Genomic DNA, 26445 nt, shown 5'->3' on the forward strand with positions numbered 1-26445 from the left:
CCTGTACGGCCTGGTCTCCCTGAATATTAACCCTCTCCTTTACTGCCTTGTGTTTCTGTATATTAACCCTCTCCAGTACTGTCTGCTGTCCCTGTATATTAACCCACTCCTGTACTGTCTGGCGTCCCTGTATATTAACCATCTCCTGTACTGTCTGGTGTCCCGGTATATTAATCATCTCCTGTAATGTCTGGTGTCCCTGTCTATTAACCCTCTCCTGTACTCTCTGGTGTCACTGTATATTAATCATCTCCTGTAATGTCTGGTATCCCTGTATATTAACTCTCTCCTGTACTGTCTGGTGTCCTGTGTCTTAATCCTCTCCTGTACAGCCTGGTGACCCTGTTTATTAACCCGCTCCTGTACTGCCTCGTGTTTCTGCATATTAACCCTCTCCTGTACTGTCTGCTGTCCCTGTATATTAACCCTCTCCTTTACTGTCTGGTGTCCCTGTATATTAACCCTCTCCTATACTGTCTGGTGTCACTGTATATTAATCATCTCCTGTAATGTCTGGTATCCCTGTATATTAACCCTCTCCTGTACTCCCTGGTGTCCCTCTATATTAACCCTCTCCAGTACTGTCTGGTGTTTCTATATATTTAACCTCTCCTCTACTGTCCGGTGTTTCTGTATATTAATCCTTTCCTGTACTGTATGGTGTCCCTGCATATTAACCCTCTCCTGTACTGTCTTGTGTCCCTGTACATTAACACTCTGTTGTACTGTCTGGTGCCCCCCTGTATATTAACCCTCTCCTGTACTATCTGGTGTCCCTGTATATTAACCCTCTCCTGTACTGCCTGGTGTTTCTGTACATTAACTCTCTCCTGTACTGTCTGGTGTCCTGTATATTATTCCTCTCCTGTACTGCCAAGTGTCCTTGTATATTAACCCTCTCCTCTACTGTCTGGTGTCCCTGTATATGAATCCTCTCCTGTACTGTCTGATGTCTCTGTATGTCAACACTCTCCTGTACTGCCTGGTGTCCCTGTATGTTAATACTTTCCTGTACTGTCTAGTGTCCCTCTATATTAACCCTCTCCTGTACTGTGTGGTGTCTCTGTATATTAACCCTCCCCTGTACGGTCTGGTGTCCCTGTATATTAACGCTCTCCTGTACTGTCTGGTATTTCTGTATATTAACGTTCTCCTGTAATGTCTCGTGTCCCTGTATATTAACCCTCTCCTGTACTGGCTGGTGTCTCTGTATATTAACACTCTCCTGAACTGCCTGGTGTCCCTGTATATTAATCCTCTCCTGTACTGCCTGGTGTCCCTGTATATTAACCCTCTGCTGTACTGTCTGGTGTTTCTGTATATTAATCCTTTCCTGTACTGTCTGGTGTTTCTGTATATTAACCCTCTCCTGTACTGCCGATGTCCCTGTATATTAACCCTCTGCTGTACTGTCTGGTGCCACACTGTCTAGTAACCCTCTCCTGGTTCTCCCTGGTGTCCCTGTATATGAACCCTCTCCTGTACTGTATGGTGTCCCTGCATATTCACCCTCTCCTGTACTGTCTTGTGTCCCTGTATATTAACACTCTGTTGTACTGTCTGGTGCCCCCCTGTATATTAACCCTCCCCTGTACTGTCTGGTGTCCGTGTATATTAACGCTCTCCTGTACTGTCTGGTGTTTCTGCAAATTAACGCTCTCTTGTACTGTCTCGTGTCCCTGTATAGTAACCCTCTCCTCTACTGGCTGGTGTCTCCGTATATTAACACTCTCCTGTACTGTCTGGTGTCCCTGTATATTAATCCTCTCCTGTACTCCCTGGTGTCCCTGTATATTAACCCTCTGCTGTACTGCCTGGTGTTTCTGTATATTAATCCTCTCCTGTACTGTCTGGTGTTTCTGTATATTAACCCTCTCCTGTACTGTCTGGTGTCCCTGCATATTAACCCTCTCCTGTACTGTCTTGTGTCCCTGTATATTAACCCTTGTTGTACTGTCTGGTGCCCCCCTGTATATTAACCCTCTCCTGTACTGTCTGGTGTCCCTGTATATTAACCCTCTCATGTACTGCCTGGTGTTTCTGTACATTAACTCTCTCCTGTACTGTCTGGTGTCCCTGTATGTTAATCCTCTACTGTACTGCCTGGTGTCCCTGTATATTAACCCGCTCCTTTACTGCCTTGTGTTTCTGTATATTAACCCTCTCCAGTACTGTCTGCTGTCCCTGTACATTAAACCACTCCTGTACTGTCTGGCGTCCCTGTATACTAACCATCTCCTGTACTGTCTGGTGTCCCTGTATATTAATCATCTCCTGTAATGTCTGGTGTCCCTGTATATTACCCTCTCCTGTACTCTCTGGTGTCCCTGTATATTAACCCTCTGTTGTACTGTCTGGTGTCCCTGTAGATTTACCCTCTCCTCTACTGCCTGGTATTTCTGTATTTTAACCCTCTCCTGTTCTGCTGGTGTCTCTGTATATTAACCCTCTCCTGTACTGTCTGGTTTCCCTGCATATTAACCCTCTCCTGTACTGCCTGGTGCCCCTGTATATTAACCCTCTCCTGTATTGTCTGGAGTCACTTTATATTAACCCTGTCCTGAACTGTCTGGTGCCTCTGTATATTAACCCTCTCCTGTACTCTCTGTTGTCCCTGTATATTAACCCTCTCCTGTAATGTCTGGAGTCCCTGTATATTAACCCTCTCCGGTGCTGTCTGGTGTTTCTATATATTAAACCTTTCCTGTACTGTCTGGTGTCCCTGTGTATTAACCCTCTCCTGTACTGTCTGGTGTTTCTGTATCTTAACCCTCTCCTGTACTGTCTGGTGTCCCTATATATTAAAACTCTGTTATACTGTCTGGTGCCCCCCTGTATATTAGCCCTCTCCTGTACTGTCTGTTGTCCCTGTATATTAATCCTCTCCTGTACTGCCTGGTGTCCATGTATATTAACCCTCTCCTTTACTGCCTTGTGTTTCTATATATTAACCCTCTCCAGTACTGTCTGCTGTCCCTGTATATTAACCCACTCCTGTACTGTCTGGCGTCCCAGTATATTAATCCTCTCCTGCACTGCCTGGTGTCCCTGAATATTAACCCTCTCCTTTACTGCCTTGTGTTTCTGTGTATAAAGCCTCTCCAGTACTGTCTGCTGTCCCTGTATATTAACCCACTCCTCTACTGTCTGGCGTCCCTGTATATTAACCATCTCCTGTAATGTCTGGTGTCCCTGTATATTAACCCTCTCCTGTACTCTCTGTTGTCCCTGTATATTAACCCTCTGTTGTACTGTCTGGTGTCCCTATAGATTAACCCTCTCCTCTACTACCTGGTGTTTCTGTATTTTAACCCTCTGCTGTTCTGGCTGGTGTCTCTGTATATTAACCCTCTCCTGTACTGTCTGATGTCTCTGTATATTAACCCTCTCCTGTACTGCCTGGTGCCCCTGTATATTAACCCTCTCCTGTACTGTCTGGAGTCACTTTATATTAACCCTCTCCTTCACTGCCTTGTGTTTCTGTATATTAACCCTCTCCAGTACTGTCTGCTGTCCCTGTATATTAACCCACTCCTGTACTGTCTGGCGTCCCTGTATATTAACCATCTCCTGTACTGTCTGGTGTCCCGGTATATTAATCATCTCCTGTAATGTCTGGTGTCCCTGTATATTAACCCTCTCCTGTAATCTCTGTTGTCCCTGTATATTAACCCTCTGTTGTACTGTCTGCTGTCCCTGGATATTAAACCACTCCTGTACTGTCTGGCGTCCCTGTATATTAATCGTCTCCTGTACGGCCTGGTCTCCCTGAATATTAACCCTCTCCTTTACTGCCTTGTGTTTCTGTATATTAACCCTCTCCAGTACTGTCTGCTGTCCCTGTATATTAACCCACTCCTGTACTGTCTGGCGTCCCTGTATATTAACCATCTCCTGTACTGTCTGGTGTCCCGGTATATTAATCATCTCCTGTAATGTCTGGTGTCCCTGTCTATTAACCCTCTCCTGTACTCTCTGGTGTCACTGTATATTAATCATCTCCTGTAATGTCTGGTATCCCTGTATATTAACTCTCTCCTGTACTGTCTGGTGTCCTGTGTCTTAATCCTCTCCTGTACAGCCTGGTGACCCTGTTTATTAACCCGCTCCTGTACTGCCTCGTGTTTCTGCATATTAACCCTCTCCTGTACTGTCTGCTGTCCCTGTATATTAACCCTCTCCTTTACTGTCTGGTGTCCCTGTATATTAACCCTCTCCTATACTGTCTGGTGTCACTGTATATTAATCATCTCCTGTAATGTCTGGTATCCCTGTATATTAAACATCTCCTGTACTGGCTGGTGTCCCTGTATATTAACACTCTCCAGTACTGTCTGGTGTTTCTATATATTTAACCTCTCCTGGTACTGCCTTGTGTCCCTGTATATTAACCCTCTCCTGTACTCCCTGGTGTCCCTCTATATTAACCCTCTCCAGTACTGTCTGGTGTTTCTATATATTTAACCTCTCCTCTACTGTCCGGTGTTTCTGTATATTAATCCTTTCCTGTACTGTATGGTGTCCCTGCATATTAACCCTCTCCTGTACTGTCTTGTGTCCCTGTACATTAACACTCTGTTGTACTGTCTGGTGCCCCCCTGTATATTAACCCTCTCCTGTACTATCTGGTGTCCCTGTATATTAACCCTCTCCTGTACTGCCTGGTGTTTCTGTACATTAACTCTCTCCTGTACTGTCTGGTGTCCTGTATATTATTCCTCTCCTGTACTGCCAAGTGTCCTTGTATATTAACCCTCTCCTCTACTGTCTGGTGTCCCTGTATATGAATCCTCTCCTGTACTGTCTGATGTCTCTGTATGTCAACACTCTCCTGTACTGCCTGGTGTCCCTGTATGTTAATACTTTCCTGTACTGTCTAGTGTCCCTCTATATTAACCCTCTCCTGTACTGTGTGGTGTCTCTGTATATTAACCCTCCCCTGTACGGTCTGGTGTCCCTGTATATTAACGCTCTCCTGTACTGTCTGGTATTTCTGTATATTAACGTTCTCCTGTAATGTCTCGTGTCCCTGTATATTAACCCTCTCCTGTACTGGCTGGTGTCTCTGTATATTAACACTCTCCTGAACTGCCTGGTGTCCCTGTATATTAATCCTCTCCTGTACTGCCTGGTGTCCCTGTATATTAACCCTCTGCTGTACTGTCTGGTGTTTCTGTATATTAATCCTTTCCTGTACTGTCTGGTGTTTCTGTATATTAACCCTCTCCTGTACTGCCGATGTCCCTGTATATTAACCCTCTGCTGTACTGTCTGGTGCCACACTGTCTAGTAACCCTCTCCTGGTTCTCCCTGGTGTCCCTGTATATGAACCCTCTCCTGTACTGTATGGTGTCCCTGCATATTCACCCTCTCCTGTACTGTCTTGTGTCCCTGTATATTAACACTCTGTTGTACTGTCTGGTGCCCCCCTGTATATTAACCCTCCCCTGTACTGTCTGGTGTCCGTGTATATTAACGCTCTCCTGTACTGTCTGGTGTTTCTGCAAATTAACGCTCTCTTGTACTGTCTCGTGTCCCTGTATAGTAACCCTCTCCTCTACTGGCTGGTGTCTCCGTATATTAACACTCTCCTGTACTGTCTGGTGTCCCTGTATATTAATCCTCTCCTGTACTCCCTGGTGTCCCTGTATATTAACCCTCTGCTGTACTGCCTGGTGTTTCTGTATATTAATCCTCTCCTGTACTGTCTGGTGTTTCTGTATATTAACCCTCTCCTGTACTGTCTGGTGTCCCTGCATATTAACCCTCTCCTGTACTGTCTTGTGTCCCTGTATATTAACCCTTGTTGTACTGTCTGGTGCCCCCCTGTATATTAACCCTCTCCTGTACTGTCTGGTGTCCCTGTATATTAACCCTCTCATGTACTGCCTGGTGTTTCTGTACATTAACTCTCTCCTGTACTGTCTGGTGTCCCTGTATGTTAATCCTCTACTGTACTGCCTGGTGTCCCTGTATATTAACCCGCTCCTTTACTGCCTTGTGTTTCTGTATATTAACCCTCTCCAGTACTGTCTGCTGTCCCTGTACATTAAACCACTCCTGTACTGTCTGGCGTCCCTGTATACTAACCATCTCCTGTACTGTCTGGTGTCCCTGTATATTAATCATCTCCTGTAATGTCTGGTGTCCCTGTATATTACCCTCTCCTGTACTCTCTGGTGTCCCTGTATATTAACCCTCTGTTGTACTGTCTGGTGTCCCTGTAGATTTACCCTCTCCTCTACTGCCTGGTATTTCTGTATTTTAACCCTCTCCTGTTCTGCTGGTGTCTCTGTATATTAACCCTCTCCTGTACTGTCTGGTTTCCCTGCATATTAACCCTCTCCTGTACTGCCTGGTGCCCCTGTATATTAACCCTCTCCTGTATTGTCTGGAGTCACTTTATATTAACCCTGTCCTGAACTGTCTGGTGCCTCTGTATATTAACCCTCTCCTGTACTCTCTGTTGTCCCTGTATATTAACCCTCTCCTGTAATGTCTGGAGTCCCTGTATATTAACCCTCTCCGGTGCTGTCTGGTGTTTCTATATATTAAACCTTTCCTGTACTGTCTGGTGTCCCTGTGTATTAACCCTCTCCTGTACTGTCTGGTGTTTCTGTATCTTAACCCTCTCCTGTACTGTCTGGTGTCCCTATATATTAAAACTCTGTTATACTGTCTGGTGCCCCCCTGTATATTAGCCCTCTCCTGTACTGTCTGTTGTCCCTGTATATTAATCCTCTCCTGTACTGCCTGGTGTCCATGTATATTAACCCTCTCCTTTACTGCCTTGTGTTTCTATATATTAACCCTCTCCAGTACTGTCTGCTGTCCCTGTATATTAACCCACTCCTGTACTGTCTGGCGTCCCAGTATATTAATCCTCTCCTGCACTGCCTGGTGTCCCTGAATATTAACCCTCTCCTTTACTGCCTTGTGTTTCTGTGTATAAAGCCTCTCCAGTACTGTCTGCTGTCCCTGTATATTAACCCACTCCTCTACTGTCTGGCGTCCCTGTATATTAACCATCTCCTGTAATGTCTGGTGTCCCTGTATATTAACCCTCTCCTGTACTCTCTGTTGTCCCTGTATATTAACCCTCTGTTGTACTGTCTGGTGTCCCTATAGATTAACCCTCTCCTCTACTACCTGGTGTTTCTGTATTTTAACCCTCTGCTGTTCTGGCTGGTGTCTCTGTATATTAACCCTCTCCTGTACTGTCTGATGTCTCTGTATATTAACCCTCTCCTGTACTGCCTGGTGCCCCTGTATATTAACCCTCTCCTGTACTGTCTGGAGTCACTTTATATTAACCCTTTCCTGAACAGTCTGGTGCCTCTCTATATTAACCCTCTCCTGTACTCTCTGTTGTCCCTGTATATTAAACCTCTCCTGTAATGTCTGGAGTCCCTATATATTATCCCTCTCCAATGCTGTCTGGTATTTCTATATATTAACCCTCTCCTGTACTGTCTGGTGTCCCTGTGTATTAACCCTCTCCTATACTGTCTGGTGTTTCTGTATCTTAACCCTCTCCCGTACTGTCTGGTGTTTCTGTATATTAACCCTCTGCTCTACTGTCTGGTGTCCCTGTATATTAACCCTCTGCTGTACTGTCTGATGCCACCCTGTATAGTAACCCTCTCCTGGTCCTGTCTGGCATCCCTGTATATTAACCCACTCCTGTACTGTCTGGTGTTCCTGTATATTAACCCTCTCCTGTACTGTCTGCTGTCCCTGTATATTAAAGCTCTGTTATGCTGTCTGGTGCCCCCTTGTATATTAACCCTCTCCTGTACTGTCTGTTATCCCTGTATATTAACCCTCTCCTGTACTGCCTGGTGTTTCTGTATATTAACTCTCTCCTGTACTGTCTGGTGTCCCTGTGTCTTAATCCTCTCCTGTACAGCCTGGTGTCCCTGTATATTAACCCTCTCCTTTACTGTCTGGTGTCCCTGTATATTAACCCTCTCCTCTACTCTCTGGTGTCCCTGCATATTAACCCCCTCCTGTACTGTCTGATGTCGCTGTATATTATCCCTCTCTTGTACTGTCTGGTGTCCCTGTATAATAACCCTCTCCTGTACTGTCTGGTGTATCTGTATATTATCCCTATCCTGTAATATCTGGTGTCCCTGTATATTAACCCTCTCCTCTACTGTCTGGTGTCCCTGTATGTTAACCCTCTCCTGTACTGTCTGGAGTCCCTGTATATTAACCCTCTCCTGTACTGTCTGGCGTCTCAGTATATTAAACCTCTCCTGTACTTTCTGGTGTCCCTGTATATTAACCCTTTCCTGTACTGCCTGGTGTCCTGTATATTAAACCTCTCCTGTACTGTCTGGTGTCTCTGTATATAAACCCCCTCTTGTACTGTCTAGTGTCCATGCATAATAACCCTCTCCTGTACTGTCTAGTTTATCTGTGTATTATCCCTCTCCTGTAATGTCTGCTCTCCCTGTATATTAACCCTCTCATCTACTGTCTGCTGTCCCTGTATATTAACCCTCTCCTGTACTGTCTGATGTCTCTGTATGTCAACCCTCACCTGTGCTGCCTGGTGTCCCTGTATGTTAACACTTTCCTGTACTGTCTGGTGTCCCTGTATATTAACCCACACCTGTACAGTGTGGTGTCTCTGTATATTAACCCTCCCCTGTACTGTCTGTTGTCCCTGTATATTAATGCTCTCCTGTACTGTCTGGTATTTCTGTATATTAACGCTCTCTTGTACTGTCTTGTGTCCCTGTATATTAACCCTCTCCTGTACTGGCTGGTTTCTCTGTATATTAACACTCTCCTGTACTGTCTGGTGTCCCTGTATATTAACCCTCTCCTGTACTGTCTGGTGTCCCTGTATATTAACCCTCTCCTGTACTGTCTGGTTTCCCTGTATATTAACCCTCTGCTGTACTGTCTGGTGTTTCTGTATATTAACCCTCTCCTGTACTGTCTGGTGTTTCTGTATATTAACCCTCTCCTGTACTGCCGGTGTCCCTGTATATTAACCCTCTGCTGTACTGTCTGGTGCCACACTGCCTAGTAACCCTCTCCTGGTACTCCCTGGTGTCCCTGTATATGAACCCTCTCCTGTACTGTCTGGTGTCCCTGCATATTAACCCTCTCCTGTACTGTCTTGTGTCCCTGTATATTAACACTCTGTTGTACTGTCTGGTGCCCCCCTGTATATTAACCCTCTCCTGTACTGCCTGGTGTTTCTGTACATTAACTCTCTCCTGTACTGTCTGGTGTCCCTGTATATTAATCCTCTCCTGTACTGCCTGGTGTCCCTGTATATTAACCCTCTCCTTTACTGCCTTGTGTTTCTGTATATTAACCCTCTCCAGTACTGTCTGCTGTCCCTGTATATTAACCATCTCCTGTACTGTCCGGTGTCCCTGTATATTAATCATCTCCTGTAATGTCTGGCGTCCCTGTATATTAACCCTCTCCTGTACTCTCTGGTGTCCCTGTATATTAACCCTCTGTTGTACTGTCTGGTGTCCCTGTCGATTAACCCTCTCCTCTACTGCCTGGTGTTTCTGTATTTTAACCCTCTGCTGTTCTGGCTGGTGTCTCTGTATATTAACCCTCTGCTGTACTGTCTGGTGTCCCTGTATATTAACCCTCTCCTGTACTGCCTGGTGCCCCTGTATATTAACCCTCTCCTGTACTGTCTGCAGTCACTTTATATTAACCCTTTCCTGAACTGTCTGGTGCCTCTGTATATTAACCCTCTCCTGTACTCTCTGTTGTCCCTGTATATTAACCCTCTCCTGTAATGTCTGGAGTCCCTATATATTAACCCTCTCCGGTGCTGTCTGGTGTTTCTATATTGTAAAGTCTGTGGGTTATATGGTGAATTAATACACAGACTACAAGAGTAACTTTAACAGGACTTTACTATTCAAAGGTCAGGGCGAATCAGTGGAAACGGCCTTGTTAGGGTTGAATATGGACACCAGCGGCTGGTGGTCTGTCAGCAATGTAAACTTCTTGCCCTGCAGGTAATGATTGAATTTCTTTACTCCCCACACAAGGCTGAGAGCCTCCCTATCTATCTGAGCGTAATTTTGCTCAGCGGAGGTCAATGATCGGGACGCAAATGCGACTGGCCTTTCCGAGCCATTTGGTAACTTGTGTGAGAGTACAGCTCCAATACCATAAGGGGAAGCATCACAAGCTAGACGAAGAGGTAGCGTTGGGTTGAAGTGAGCCAACACTTCCTCAGAGGTAATCAACGCCTTGCTTCTGCGAAAGGCCTTCTTACAGTCCTCGCTCCACTTCCATGGTACTTCTTTCCGCAACAGAGCATTCAGCGGATGCAGCACCGTGGATAGATTTGGCAGAAACTTATGGTAATAATTAATCAACCCCAGAAACGACCTCAACTGTGATACATTTTCCGGAGCGGGGGCCTTCACGACCGCTTCGATCTTGTCAGGTGACTTGTGCAGCCCCTCTTGGTCAATGACATGACCGCAGTACGAGATCCGTTTCTGGAAGAACTCACATTTCTGGCGATTAACTCGAAGGCCATATTCCTTCAACCTGGTGAGCACCAGTTTCAAATTTGTGAGGTGTTCCTCCTCGTCTTCTCCCGTAATCAGGATATCGTACAAGTAACACTGAGTGCTTGGAATACCCTGTAAGACCTGCTCCATGGCCCTCTGCCAAATTGCTGGAGCCGAAGCTACTCCAAAAACCAGTCTATTATATCGATACAAGCCTCTGTGCGTGTTGATTGTGAGATACTGGCGTGACTCTTCCTTGACCTCCATCTGTAAATATGCTTGTGCCAGGTCTATCTTGGTGAAGTGTTTCCTGCCAGACAATGAAGCAAAGATATCCTCAATCCGCGGAAGCGGGTATTGTACCGTGTGAAGCACCGGATTAACTGTGATCTTGAAGTCTCCGCAGATGCGGACCTTCCCCGGTCCCCCTGGCTTGTTACTTGATGAAGACTTCATGACGGGAACAATGGGCGTGGCCCACTCACTCCAGTCCACCTTCGACAGTACCCCTGCACGTTCAAGCTCCTCCAGTTCTGCCTCCACAGCAGGTCGTATCGCGTAAGGTACCGATCTGGCTTTGAAAAATTTTGGGCTTGCATGTTCTGCAATCTTGATTTTTGCCTTAATTCCTCTCAGTGTTCCCAGTCCCTGCTGGAATACCTCTTTAGCCTCGTCCAATATTCTGGACAACCGTTCAGGTTTGACATCTTTCTTTCCGAAATCTACCGTCATTGTGTTTAGTGAGTGCCAGTCTATCTTTATTTTCCTGATCCACTCCCGTCCCAGAAGTGGTGGACCTCCCTCGGGTAGTACATATAAGTCCATTCCTTGGTGATCTTTGCCCTTGTGTCTCACCTTGACTTTTATCTTTCCGATGGGGTATACTTTATGCCCCGTGTATGTCTGCAATACTATCTCCGTATCCCGTAGGGGAATATGTTTGAATAACCTTTTGTAATCTTGTTTATTCATGACCGTCAACGCCGATCCGGTGTCCACTTCCATCTTCACTTGGACTTTTGCAATCTGCAGTGTGACCCAGATAGTTTGTCGGTCAGCTTCTTTACTCACATTGTGAATCCTCAGACTACCCAGTTCCTTGCTGTTGGGGTTTGAATCCGAATTCAGTTCATCTGGACTCTTCACAGTCACCTTATGTACCTTTCTGTACTTCTTCTGCGGTGACTTATTGTTGCTGGTCTTCTTTCCTGACCGGCATACTTTAGCTATGTGACCAAGTTTGCCACATTTTCTACATTCCTGGTTTTTAAACCAGCATTGGTTCTGGTCGTGTGTTGTCTTCCCACAACGGTAACATTTCGTTGTACCCGAAGTCATTTGATCCACACTGAGTACCGCTGTCTTCAGCTGCATTTCTGCCGTGCCTCTCACTGCGGCTTTGTGCGATGCTGCAATAAGGACAGCCTTATCAAGTGTAAGATCGTTCTCTTCGAGCAGTCGCTTTTGTGTTCCTTCCTTTGACATCCCGCACACGAACTTGTCTCTCAGTGCCTCTGTCAGATTTACCCCAAACTGACAGTATTTTGCTAGCCTACGCAGTTCAACCAGGTACTCCGCGTTGCTTTCCTCCTTTAGTTGCGTTCTCCCGTAAAATTTAGCTCGTTCCGCTAACATCAGCGGTGTGTGGTTCACATGATCCTTCAGGACAGCAACAATATTAGCGAAAGACTGATCCGCCGGTTTAGCTGGTGATAGAAGATGCTTCAATAACCCGTATGTCTTCGCACCCATTGAGTTTAGTAAGGTTAGAGCTTTATCATAATTTGCTATCTTATTGACCTTACAATATATCTCGATGCGTTCTACATACGTGGTCCAATCTTCCACATCAGAATCGAATTCGTTGATGTTGCCACGCTTAGGCATCTTCACAATCTTCCTGAGAAACAACAACGAAATTTTTCTTTAACTCTTTTTTTTCCAAAAATGGCGGTTTCCCGCGCTTGTCTTCTTCCCCGCCCACTTTCAAAATGGCGGTTTCCCGCTCCTGTCTTCTTCTCCGCCTACTGGCGGGAGGGGTAAGCTTTTCCCTCGGGCGACGACCGCTGGCTTTCGGGGTTCGCAGCCTGCGCGCCGGCTTCAGTGCGTTCTTTGTTCCCTTTTCTCAGCAGGGCAACCGGCGCTGGGGACAACCTGTTGACGGCGAACAGTTCCAGCCGCTGGCTGAATCTCCTCGGTCTCCCTCGCTCGGCTCAGTCTCTCCCGCTCGCTCGGGCTCTGTCTCTCCCTCAGCGGCTTCCAATCGCGCCTCCCAGCCCTCTCGCAGTCCGGTCCTTTCCTCCCCCGGCTGCGGCTGAGTTCTCCGCGGTTTCTTATTTTTATTTCTTTCCGCGCCTTACGATCCTGGTCGCAGCGCCTCGCGGCCTCGGTAGCTGCCCGGCCTTTCGCCGGTCGCGGTCGAGCTGTCTCACGACGCTGTTGCGTCTCCCAACCCGCTTGTAGCCCGGTCTCTCACACCGGCTGCGTTCCCGCTGGTAGCCCGGTCTCTCACCCCGGCTGCGTTCCCGCTTGCACCGCGGCTTCCGTGCCCCACGCTGCCCCAGTCTCAGCGCCTCTGGGCCCGACTTCTGTCCGGCTCCTTTCCTCCCCGACCGTGGTCGAGTTCACCGCCCTTCCTCCGTTCTTTTTTTTAATTTTCCCCCTACTCACAGTCAACGTGGCCGACTTGCTTCTCGTGGCTGATCAGCTCACTCACCACTGTGGCAGAAGAGACGATCACTGCCTGTTGCTGATGGAAGGCTTCGTGTCTGAATTCTTCCTTCTTCCTTGCTCTGCAGACTCGAGTCTTCTCTCAGCAGAATGACGAGGGCGGGTGCCTCCTCTCGACGCTCGTTAACTGCTTCGGATGTATCGCTGCCACAGGGTAAGATCGAACTCGTCGCCACTGTAAAGTCTGTGGGTTATATGGTGAATTAATACACAGACTACAAGAGTAACTTTAACAGGACTTTACTATTCATAGGTCAGGGCGAATCTGCCCAATCAATCCTTACACAGCACTTATATACCGGTGTGGTCACCACCGGTATTACAGCATACAGTAGCCAAGACAAAGTAGTGCAACCCTTAAAATAGTTCTCTTAAAGGTGGAACGTTACATACACTACAAATATATTAACCCTTTCCTGTACTGTCTGGTGTCCCTGTGTCTTAATCCTCTCCTGTACTGCTTGTGACCCTGTTTATTAAGCTGCTCCTGTATTGCCTGGTGTTTCTGCATATTAACCCTCTCCTGTACTGTCTGGTGTCCCTGTATATTAACCCTCTCCTGTACTGTCTTGTGTCCCTGTATATTAACCCTCTCCTGTACTGTCTGGTGTCACTGTATATTAATCATCTCCTGTAATTTCTGGTGTCCCTGTATATTAACCCTCTCCTGTACTGTCTGGTGTCCCTGTATATTAACCCTCTGCAGTACTGTCTGGTGTTTCTGTATATTTAACCTCTCCTGGTACTTCCTTGTGCCGATGTATATTAACCCTCTCCTGTACTGTCTGGTGTCCCTGTATATTAATCATCTCCTTTAATGTCTGGTGTCCCTGTATATTAACCCTCTCCTGTACTGTCTGGTGTCCCTGTATATTTACCCTCTCCTGTACTGTCTGGTGTTTCTGTATATTAACCCTCTCCTGTACCATCTGTTGTCCCTGTATATTAACCCTCTCCTGTAATGGCTGGAGTCCCTATATATTAACCCTCTCCTGTGCTGTCTGGTGTTTCTATATATTAACCCTCTCCTGTACTGTCTGGTGTCCCTGTGTATTAACCCTCTCCTGTACTGTCTGGTGTTTCTGTATCTTAACCCTCTCCTGTACTGTCTGGTGTTTCTGTAACTTAACCCTCTCCTGTACTGTCTGGTGCTTCTGTATATTTACCCTCTCCTGTGCTCTCTGGCATCTCTGTATATTAACCCTCTCCTGTATTTTCTGGTGTCCCTGTATATTAACCCTTTCCTGTACTGTCTGGTGTCCCTGTATATTAACCCTCTCCTGTACTGTGTGGTGTTTCTGTATATTAACCCTCTCCTGTACTGTCTGGTGTTTCTGTTTATTAACCCTCTCCTGTACTGTCTGGTGTACCTGTATATTAACCCCCTGCTGTACTGTCTGGTGCCACACTGTCTAGTAACCCTCTCCTGGTACTGTCTGGTGTCCCTGTATACGAACCCTCTCCTGCACTGTCTGTGTCCCTGTATATTAACCCTCTCCTGTACTGTCTGGTGTCCCTGCATATTAACCCTCTCCTGTATTGTCTGGTTTCCCTGTATATTAACACTCTCCTGTACTGCCTGGTGTCCCTGTATATTAACCCTCTCCTGTACTGTCTTGCCCCACTGTATATTAACCCTCCCCTGTACTGCCTGGTGTCCCTGTATATTAATCCTCTCCTGTACTGCCTGCTGTCCCTGTATATTAACCCTCTCCTGTACTGTCTGGTGTCACTAAATATTAACACTCCCCTGTACTGTCTGGTGTCCCTGTATATTAACCCTCTCCTGTACTGCCTGGCGCCCCTGTATATTAACCCTATCCTGTACTGCCTGGTGTCACTTTATGTTAACCCTCTCCTGTACTGTCTGGTGTCCCTGTACAATAACCCTCTGCTGTACTGTCTGGTGTCACTGTATAATAACCCTCTGCTGTACTGTCTGGCATATCTGTATATTATCCCTCTCCTGTAATGACTGGTGTCCCGGTATATTAACCCTCTCCTGTACTGTCTGGTGTCCCTGTATATTAACCCTTTCCTGTACATTCTGATGTCTCTGTATATTAATCCTCCCCTGTAATGCCTGGTGCCCCTGTATGTTAACCCTCTCCTGTACTGTCTGGAGTCCCTGTATATTAACCCTCTCCTGTACTGTCTGGCGTCTCTGTATATTAACCCTCTCCTGCACTTTCTGGTGTCCCTGTATATTAACCCTTTCCTGTACTGTCTGCTGTCCCTGTATATTAACCCTCTCCTGTAATCTGTGGTGTCTCTGTATATTAACGCTCTCTTGTACTCTCTCGTGTCCCTGTATATTAACCCTCTCCTGTACAGCCTGGTGTTTCTGTATATTAACCCTCTCCTGTACTTGCTGGTGTCTCCGTATATTAACATTCTCCTGTACTGTCTGGTGTCCCTGTATATTAACCCTCTCCTGTACTGCCGGGTGTCCCTGCATATTAACCCTCTGCTGTACTGTCTGGTGTTTCTGTATATTAACCCTCTCCTGTACTATCTGGTGTCCCTGTATATTAACCCCCTGCTGTACTGTCTGGTGCCACACTGTCTAGTAACCCTCTCCTGGTACTCTCTGGTGTCCCTGTATATGAACCAACTCCTGTACTGTCTGTGTCCCTGTATATTAACCCTCTCCTGTACTGTCTGGTTTCCCTGCATATTAACCCTCTCCTATACTGTCTGGTGTCCCTGTATATTAACACCCTGTTGTACTGTCTGGTGCCCCAATGTATATTAACACTCTCCTGTACTGCCTGGTGTCCCTGTATATTAATCCTCTCCAGTACTGCCTGGTGTTCCTGTATATGAACCCTCTCCTGTACTGCCTGGTGTTTCTGTACATTAACTCTCTCCTGTACTGTCTGGTGTCCCTGTATATTAATCCTCTCCTGTACTGCCTGGTGTCCCTGTATATTTAGCCTCTCCATTACTGCCTGGTGTTTCTGTATATTAACCCTCTCCAGTACTGTCTGCTGTCCCTGTATATTAACCCACTCCTGTACTGTCTGGCGTGCCTGTATATTAACCCTCTCCTGTATTGTCTGGTGTCCCAGTATTTTTATCATCTCCTGTAATATCTGGTGTCCCTGTATATTAACCCTCTCCTGTACAGTCTCGTGTCCCTGTATATTAACCCTCTGCTGTACTGTCTGGTGTCACTGTATATTAACCCTCTCCTGTACTGCCTGGTGCCCCTGTATAATAACCCTCTCCTGTACTGTCTGGAGTCACTTTATATTAACCCGTTCCTGAACTGTCTGGTGCCTCTGTATATTAACCCTCTCCTGTACTGTCTGTTGTCCCTGTATATTAAACCTCTCCTGTAATGGCTGGTGTCCCTATATATTCACACTCTCCTGTGCTGTCTGCTGTTTCTATATATTAACCCTCTCCTGTACTGTCTGGTCTTCCTGTGTATTAACCCTCTCCTGTACTGTCTGGTGTTTCTGTATCTTAACCCTCTCCTCTACTGTCTGGTGTTTCTGTATATTAACCCTCTCCTGTACTGTCAGGTATCCCTGTATATTAACCCACTCCTGTACTGTCTGGTGTCCCTGTATATTAACCCTCTCCTGTACTGTCTGGTATCCCTGTATATTAAAACTCTGTTGTACTGTCTGTTGCCACCCCTGTATATTAACCCTCTCCTGTACTGTCTGTTGTCCCTGTATATTAACCCTCTTCTGTACTGCCTGGTGTCCCTGTATATTAACCCTCTCCTGTACTGCCTGGTGTTTCTGTATATTAACTCTCTCCTGTACTGTCTGGTGTCCCTGTATCTTAATCCTCTCCTGTACTGCCTGGTGACCCTCTTTATTAACCCGCTCCTGTACTGCCTGATGTTTCTGCATATTAACCCTCTCCTGTACTGTCTGGTGTCCCTGCATATTAACCCTCTTCTTTACTGTCTGGTGTCCCTGTATATTAACCCTCTCCTGTACTGTCTGGTGGCACTGTATATTAATCATCTCCTGTAATGTCTGGTGTCCCTGTATATTAACCCTCTCCTGTACTGTCTGGTGTCCCTGTATATTAACCCTCTCCAGTACTGCCCGGTGTTTCTGTATATTAAACCTCTCCTGGTACTGCCTTGTGTCCCTTATTATGAACCCTCTCCTGTACTGCCTGGTGTTTCTGTACATTAGCTCTCTCCTGTTCTGTCTGGTGTCCCTGTATATTAATCCTCTCCTGTACTGCCTGGTGTCCCTGTATATTAAGCCTCTCCTTTACTGCCGGGTGTTTCTGTATATTAACCCTCTCCAGTACTGTCTGCTGTCCCTGTATATTAACCCACTCCTGTACTGTCTGGCGTCCCTGTATATTAACCCGCTCCTGTATTGTCTGGTGTCCCTGTATATTAATCATCTCCTGTAATATCTGGTGTCCCTGTATATTAACCCTCTCCTGTACTGTCTGGTGTCCCTGTATATTAACCCTCTCCAGTACTGTCTGGTGTCCCTGTATATTAACACTCTCCTGTACTGCCTGGAGCCCCTGTATATTAACCCTCTCCTGTACTGTCTGGAGTCACTTTATATTAACCCTTTCCTGAACTGTCTGTTGTCCCTGTATATTAAACCTCTCCTGTAATGGCTGGTGTCCCTATATATTCACACTCTCCTGTGCTGTCTGCTGTTTCTATATATTAACCCTCTCCTGTACTGTCTGGTCTCCCTGTGTATTAACCCTCTCCTGTATTGTCTGGTGTTCCTGTATCTTAACCCTCTCCTCTACTGTCTGGTGTTTCTGTATATTAACCCTCTCCTGTACTGTCTGGTATTCCTGTATATTAACCCTCTCCTGGTACTGTCTGGTGTCCCTGTATATTAACCCACTCCTGTACTGTCTGGTGTCCCTGTATATTAGCCCTCTCCTGTACTGTCTGGTGTCCCTGTATATTAAAACTCTGTTGTACTGTCTGTTGCCACCCCTGTATATTAACCCTCTCCTGTACTTTCTGTTGTCCCTGTATATTAATCCTCTTCTGTACTGCCTGGTCTCCTTGTATATTAACCCTCTCCTGTACTGCCTGGTGTTTCTGTATATTAACTCTCTCCTGTTCTGTCTGGTGTCCCTGTGTCTTAATCCTCTCCTGTACTGCCTGGTGACGCTGTTTATTAACCCGCTCCTGTACTGCCTGTTGTTTCTGCATATTAACCCTCTCCTGTACTGTCTGGTGTCCCTGTATATTAACCCTCTTCTTTACTCTCTGGTGTCCTTGTATATTAACCCTCTCCTGTACTGTCTGGTGTCACTGTACATTAATCATCTCCTGTAATGTCTGGTGTCCCTGTATATTAACCCTCTCCTGTACTGTCTGGTGTCACTTTATATTAACACTCTCCTGCACTGTCTGGTGTCCCTGTATATTAACCCTCTCCTGTGCTCCCTGGTGTCCCTCTATATTAACCCTCTCTTGTACTGCTTGGTGTCCCTGTATATTAACCCGCTCCTGTACAGTCTGGTGTCCCTGTATATTAACCCACTCCTGTAATGTCTGTTGCCCCACTGTATATTAACCCTCTCCTGTACTGCCTGGTGTACCTGTATATTAACCCTCTGCTATACTGCCTGGTGTTTTTGAAATGTAAACCACTCCTGTACTGCTTGGTGTCCCTGTCTATTAACCCTCTCCTCTACTGTCAGGTGTCCCTGGATATTAACCCTCTCCTGTACTGTCTGGTCTCCCTGTATTTTAACCCTCTCCTGTACTGTCTGGTGTCCCTGTATATTAATCCTCTCCTGTACTGCCTGGTTTCCCTGTATATTAACCCTCTCCTCTACGGTCCGGTGTTTCTGTATATTAACCCTCTCCTGTACTGTCTGGTGTCTCTGTATATTAACCCTCTCTTGTACTGTCTGGTGTCCCTGTATAATAAACCTCTCCTGTACTGTCTGGTGTATCTGTATATTATCCCTCTCGTGGAATGTCTGGTGTCCCTGTATATTAACCCTCTCCTCTACTGTCTGGTGTTTCTGTATATTAATACTCTCCTGTACTGTCTGGTGTCTCTGTATATTAACCCTCTCCTTTACTGTCTGATGTCCCTGTATGTTAACCCTCTCCTGTACAGTCTCGTGTCCCTGTATATTTACCCTCTCCTGTACAGTCTGGCATCTCTATATATTAACCCTCTCCTGTACTGTCTGGTGTCCCTGTATATTAACCCTTTCCTGTATTGTCTGGTGGCACTGTATATTAACCCTCTCCTGTACTGTCTGGTGTCTCTGTATATGAACCCTCTCCTGTACTGTCTGGTGTCCCTGTATATTAACCCTCTCCTGTACTGTCTGGTGTTTCTGTATATTAACCCTCTCCTGTACTGCCTGGTGCCCCTGTATATTAAACCTCTACAGTAGAGTCTGGTGTCCCTGTATATTAATCCTCTCCTATACTGCCTGGTGTCCCTGTATATTAACCCCCTCCTGTACTGTCTGGCATCCCTGTATATTAACCCTCTCCTGTACTGCCTGGTGTCTCTGTATATGAACCCTCTCCTGTACTGTCTGTTGTCCCTGTATATTAACCCTCTCCTGTACTGTCTGGTGTTTCTGTATATTAACCCTCTCCTGTACTGCCTGGTGTCCCTGTATATTAAACCTCTACAGCAGAGTCTGGTGTCCCTGTATATTAATCATCTCCTGTACTGCCCGGTATTTCTGTATATTAAACCTCTCCTGGTACTGCCTTGTGTCCCTGAATATGAACCCTCTCCTGTACTGCCTGGTGTTTCTGTACATTAGCTCTCTCCTGTTCTGTCTGGTGTCCCTGTATATTAATCCTCTCCTGTACTGCCTGGTGTCCCTGTATATTAAGCCTCTCCTTTACTGCCTGGTGTTTCTGTATATTAACCCTCTCCAGTACTGTCTGCTGTCCCTGTATATTAACCCACTCCTGTACTGTCTGGCGTCCCTGTATATTAACCCTCTCCTGTATTGTCTGGTGTCCCTGTATATTAATCATCTCCTGTAATATCTGGTGTCCCTGTATATTAACCCTCTCCTGTACTGTCTGGTGTCCCTGTATATCAACCCTCTCCAGTACTGTCTGGTGTCCCTGTATATTAACACTCTCCTGTACTGCCTGGAGCCCCTGTATATTAACCCTCTCCTGTACTGTCTGGAGTCACTTTATATTAACCCTTACCTGAACTGTCTGTTGTCCCTGTATATTAAACCTCTCCTGTAATGGCTGGTGTCCCTATATATTCACACTCTCCTGTGCTGTCTGCTGTTTCTATATATTAACCCTCTCCTGTACTGTCTGGTCTCCCTGTGTATTAACCCTCTCCTGTATTGTCTGGTGTTCCTGTATCTTAACCCTCTCCTCTACTGTCTGGTGTTTCTGTATATTAACCCTCTCCTGTACTGTCTGGTATTCCTGTATATTAACCCTCTCCTGTACTGTCTGATGCCACCCTGTATAGTAACCCTCTCCTGGTACTGTCTGGTGTCCCTGTATATTAACCCACTCCTGTACTGTCTGGTGTCCCTGTATATTAGCCCTCTCCTGTACTGTCTGGTGTCCCTGTATATTAAAACTCTGTTGTACTGTCTGTTGCCACCCCTGTATATTAACACTCTCCTGTACTGTCTGTTGTCCCTGTATATTAATCCTCTTCTGTACTGCCTGGTCTCCTTGTATATTAACCCTCTCCTGTACTGCCTGGTGTCTCTGTATATTAACTCTCTCCTGTACTGTCTGGTGTCCCTGTGTCTTAATCCTCTCCTGTACTGCCTGGTGACGCTGTTTATTAACCCGCTCCTGTACTGCCTGTTGTTTCTGCATATTAACCCTCTCCTGTAATGTCTGTTGCCCCACTGTATATTAACCCTCTCCTGTACTGCCTGGTGTACCTGTATATTAACCCTCTGCTATACTGCCTGGTGTTTTTGAAATGTAAACCACTCCTGTACTGCTTGGTGTCCCTGTCTATTAACCCTCTCCTCTACTGTCAGGTGTCCCTGGATATTAACCCTCTCCTGTACTGTCTGGTCTCCCTGTATTTTAACCCTCTCCTGTACTGTCTGGTGTCCCTGTATATTAATCCTCTCCTGTACTGCCTGGTTTCCCTGTATATTAACCCTCTCCTCTACGGTCCGGTGTTTCTGTATATTAACCCTCTCCTGTACTGTCTGGTGTCCCTGTATATTAACCCTTTCCTGTACTGTCTGGTGTCCCTGTATATTAACCCTCTCCTGTAATCTGTGGTGTCTCTGTATATTAACGCTCTCTTGTACTCTCTCGTGTCCCTGTATATTAACCCTCTCCTGTACAGCCTGGTGTTTCTGTATATTAACCCTCTCCTGTACTTGCTGGTGTCTCCGTATATTAACATTCTCCTGTACTGTCTGGTGTCCCTGTATATTAACCCTCTCCTGTACTGCCGGGTGTCCCTACATATTAACCCTCTGCTGTACTGTCTGGTGCTTCTGTATATTAACCCTCTCCTGTACTATCTGGTGTCCCTGTATATTAACCCCCTGCTGTACTGTCTGGTGCCACACTGTCTAGTAACCCTCTCCTGGTACTCTCTGGTGTCCCTGTATATGAACCAACTCCTGTACTGTCTGTGTCCCTGTATATTAACCCTCTCCTGTACTGTCTGGTTTCCCTGCATATTAACCCTCTCCTATACTGTCTGGTGTCCCTGTATATTAACACCCTGTTGTACTGTCTGGGGCCCCACTGTATATTAACACTCTCCTGTACTGCCTGGTGTCCCTGTATATTAATCCTCTCCAGTACTGCCTGGTGTTCCTGTATATGAACCCTCTCCTGTACTGCCTGGTGTTTCTGTACATTAACTCTCTCCTGTACTGTCTGGTGTCCCTGTATATTAATCCTCTCCTGTACTGCCTGGTGTCCCTGTATATTTAGCCTCTCCATTACTGCCTGGTGTTTCTGTATATTAACCCTCTCCAGTACTGTCTGCTGTCCCTGTATATTAACCCACTCCTGTACTGTCTGGCGTGCCTGTATATTAACCCTCTCCTGTATTGTCTGGTGTCCCAGTATTTTTATCATCTCCTGTAATATCTGGTGTCCCTGTATATTAACCCTCTCCTGTACAGTCTCGTGTCCCTGTATATTTACCCTCTGCTGTACTGTCTGGTGTCACTGTATATTAACCCTCTCCTGTACTGCCTGGTGCCCCTGTATATTAACCCTCTCCTGTACTGTCTGGAGTCACTTTATATTAACCCGTTCCTGAACTGTCTGGTGCCTCTGTATATTAACCCTCTCCTGTACTGTCTGTTGTCCCTGTATATTAAACCTCTCCTGTAATGGCTGGTGCCCCTATATATTCACACTCTCCTGTGCTGTCTGCTGTTTCTATATATTAACCCTCTCCTGTACTGTCTGGTCTTCCTGTGTATTAACCCTCTCCTGTACTGTCTGGTGTTTCTGTATCTTAACCCTCTCCTCTACTGTCTGGTGTTTCTGTATATTAACCCTCTCCTGTACTGTCAGGTATCCCTGTATATTAACCCACTCCTGTACTGTCTGCTGTCCCTGTATATTAACCCACTCCTGTACTGTCTGGCGTCCCTGTATATTAACCCTCTCCTGTATTGTCTGGTGTCCCTGTATATTAATCATCTCCTGTAATATCTGGTGTCCCTGTATATTAACCCTCTCCTGTACTGTCTGGTGTCCCTGTATATCAACCCTCTCCAGTACTGTCTGGTGTCCCTGTATATTAACACTCTCCTGTACTGCCTGGAGCCCCTGTATATTAACCCTCTCCTGTACTGTCTGGAGTCACTTTATATTAACCCTTTCCTGAACTGTCTGTTGTCCCTGTATATTAAACCTCTCCTGTAATGGCTGGTGTCCCTATATATTCACACTCTCCTGTGCTGTCTGCTGTTTCTATATATTAACCCTCTCCTGTACTGTCTGGTCTCCCTGTGTATTAACCCTCTCCTGTATTGTCTGGTGTTCCTGTATCTTAACCCTCTCCTCTACTGTCTGGTGTTTCTGTATATTAACCCTCTCCTGTACTGTCTGGTATTCCTGTATATTAACCCTCTCCTGTACTGTCTGATGCCACCCTGTATAGTAACCCTCTCCTGGTACTGTCTGGTGTCCCTGTATATTAACCCACTCCTGTACTGTCTGGTGTCCCTGTATATTAGCCCTCTCCTGTACTGTCTGGTGTCCCTGTATATTAAAACTCTGTTGTACTGTCTGTTGCCACCCCTGTATATTAACCCTCTCCTGTACTGTCTGTTGTCCCTGTATATTAATCCTCTTCTGTACTGCCTGGTCTCCTTGTATATTAACCCTCTCCTGTACTGCCTGGTGTCTCTGTATATTAACTCTCTCCTGTACTGTCTGGTGTCCCTGTGTCTTAATCCTCTCCTGTACTGCCTGGTGACGCTGTTTATTAACCCGCTCCTGTACTGCCTGTTGTTTCTGCATATTAACCCTCTCCTGTAATGTCTGTTGCCCCACTGTATATTAACCCTCTCCTGTACTGCCTGGTGTACCTGTATATTAACCCTCTGCTATACTGCCTGGTGTTTTTGAAATGTAAACCACTCCTGTACTGCTTGGTGTCCCTGTCTATTAACCCTCTCCTCTACTGTCAGGTGTCCCTGGATATTAACCCTCTCCTGTACTGTCTGGTCTCCCTGTATTTTAACCCTCTCCTGTACTGTCTGGTGTCCCTGTATATTAATCCTCTCCTGTACTGCCTGGTTTCCCTGTATATTAACCCTCTCCTCTACGGTCCGGTGTTTCTGTATATTAACCCTCTCCTGTACTGTCTGGTGTCCCTGTATATTAACCCTTTCCTGTACTGTCTGGTGTCCCTGTATATTAACCCTCTCCTGTAATCTGTGGTGTCTCTGTATATTAACGCTCTCTTGTACTCTCTCGTGTCCCTGTATATTAACCCTCTCCTGTACAGCCTGGTGTTTCTGTATATTAACCCTCTCCTGTACTTGCTGGTGTCTCCGTATATTAACATTCTCCTGTACTGTCTGGTGTCCCTGTATATTAACCCCCTGCTGTACTGTCTGGTGCCACACTGTCTATTAACCCTCTCCTGGTATTCTCTGGTGTCCCTGTATATGAACCAACTCCTGTACTGTCTGTGTCCCTGTATATTAACCCTCTCCTGTACTGTCTGGTTTCCCTGCATATTAACCCTCTCCTATACTGTCTGGTGTCCCTGTATATTAACACCCTGTTGTACTGTCTGGTGCCCCACTGTATATTAACACTCTCCTGTACTGCCTGGTGTCCCTGTATATTAATCCTCTCCAGTACTGCCTGGTGTTCCTGTATATGAACCCTCTCCTGTACTGCCTGGTGTTTCTGTACATTAACTCTCTCCTGTACTGTCTGGTGTCCCTGTATATTAATCCTCTCCTGTACTGCCTGGTGTCCCTGTATATTTAGCCTCTCCATTACTGCCTGGTGTTTCTGTATATTAACCCTCTCCAGTACTGTCTGCTGTCCCTGTATATTAACCCACTCCTGTACTGTCTGGCGTGCCTGTATATTAACCCTCTCCTGTATTGTCTGGTGTCCCAGTATTTTCATCATCTCCTGTAATATCTGGTGTCCCTGTATATGAACCCTCTCCTGTACAGTCTCGTGTCCCTGTATATTAACCCTCTGCTGTACTGTCTGGTGTCACTGTATATTAACCCTCTCCTGTACTGCCTGGTGCCCCTGTATATTAACCCTCTCCTGTACTGTCTGGAGTCACTTTATATTAACCCGTTCCTGAACTGTCTGGTGCCTCTGTATATTAACCCTCTCCTGTACTGTCTGTTGTCCCTGTATATTAAACCTCTCCTGTAATGGCTGGTGTCCCCATATATTCACACTCTCCTGTGCTGTCTGCTGTTTCTATATATTAACCCTCTCCTGTACTGTCTGGTCTTCCTGTGTATTAACCCTCTCCTGTACTGTCTGGTGTTTCTGTATCTTAACCCTCTCCTCTACTGTCTGGTGTTTCTGTATATTAACCCTCTCCTGTACTGTCAGGTATCCCTGTATATTAACCCACTCCTGTACTGTCTGGTGTCCCTGTATATTAACCCTCTCCTGTACTGTCTGGTATCCCTGTATATTAAAACTCTGTTGTACTGTCTGTTGCCACCCCTGTATATTAACCCTCTCCTGTACTGTCTGTTGTCCCTGTATATTAACCCTCTTCTGTACTGCCTGGTGTCCCTGTATATTAACCCTCTCCTGTACTGCCTGGCGTTTCTGTATATTAACTCTCTCCTGTACTGTCTGGTGTCCCTGTATCTTAATCCTCTCCTGTACTGCCTGGTGACCCTCTTTATTAACCCGCTCCTGTACTGCCTGATGTTTCTGCATATTAACCCTCTCCTGTACTGTCTGGTGTCCCTGCATATTAACCCTCTTCTTTACTGTCTGGTGTCCCTGTATATTAACCCTCTCCTGTACTGTCTGGTGGCACTGTATATTAATCATCTCCTGTACTGTCTGGTGTCCCTGTATATTAACCCTCTCCTGTACTGTCTGGTGTCCCTGTATATTAACCCTCTCCAGTACTGCCCGGTGTTTCTGTATATTAAACCTCTCCTGGTACTGCCTTGTGTCCCTTATTATGAACCCTCTCCTGTACTGCCTGGTGTTTCTGTACATTAGCTCTCTCCTTTACTGTCTGGTGTCCCTGTATATTAATCCTCTCCTGTACTGCCTGGTGTCCCTGTATATTAAGCCTCTCCTTTACTGCCTGGTGTTTCTGTATATTAACCCTCTCCAGTACTGTCTGCTGTCCCTGTATATTAACCCACTCCTGTACTGTCTGGCGTCCCTGTATATTAACCCTCTCCTGTATTGTCTGGTGTCCCTGTATATTAATCATCTCCTGTAATATCTGGTGTCCCTGTATATTAACCCTCTCCTGTACTGTCTGGTGTCCCTGTATATTAACCCTCTCCAGTACTGTCTGGTGTCCCTGTATATTAACATTCTCCTGTACTGCCTGGAGCCCCTGTATATTAACCCTCTCCTGTACTGTCTGGAGTCACTTTATATTAACCCTTTCCTGAACTGTCTGTTGTCCCTGTATATTAAACCTCTCCTGTAATGGCTGGTGTCCCTATATATTCACACTCTCCTGTGCTGTCTGCTGTTTCTATATATTAACCCTCTCCTGTACTGTCTGGTCTCCCTGTGTATTAACCC

The sequence above is a fragment of the Somniosus microcephalus genome, chromosome 12 (assembly GCF_052327205.1).
Source record: "Somniosus microcephalus isolate GS21.2 chromosome 12, FLI_Smic_1.0, whole genome shotgun sequence".
Taxonomy (NCBI): Eukaryota; Metazoa; Chordata; class Chondrichthyes; order Squaliformes; family Somniosidae; genus Somniosus; species Somniosus microcephalus.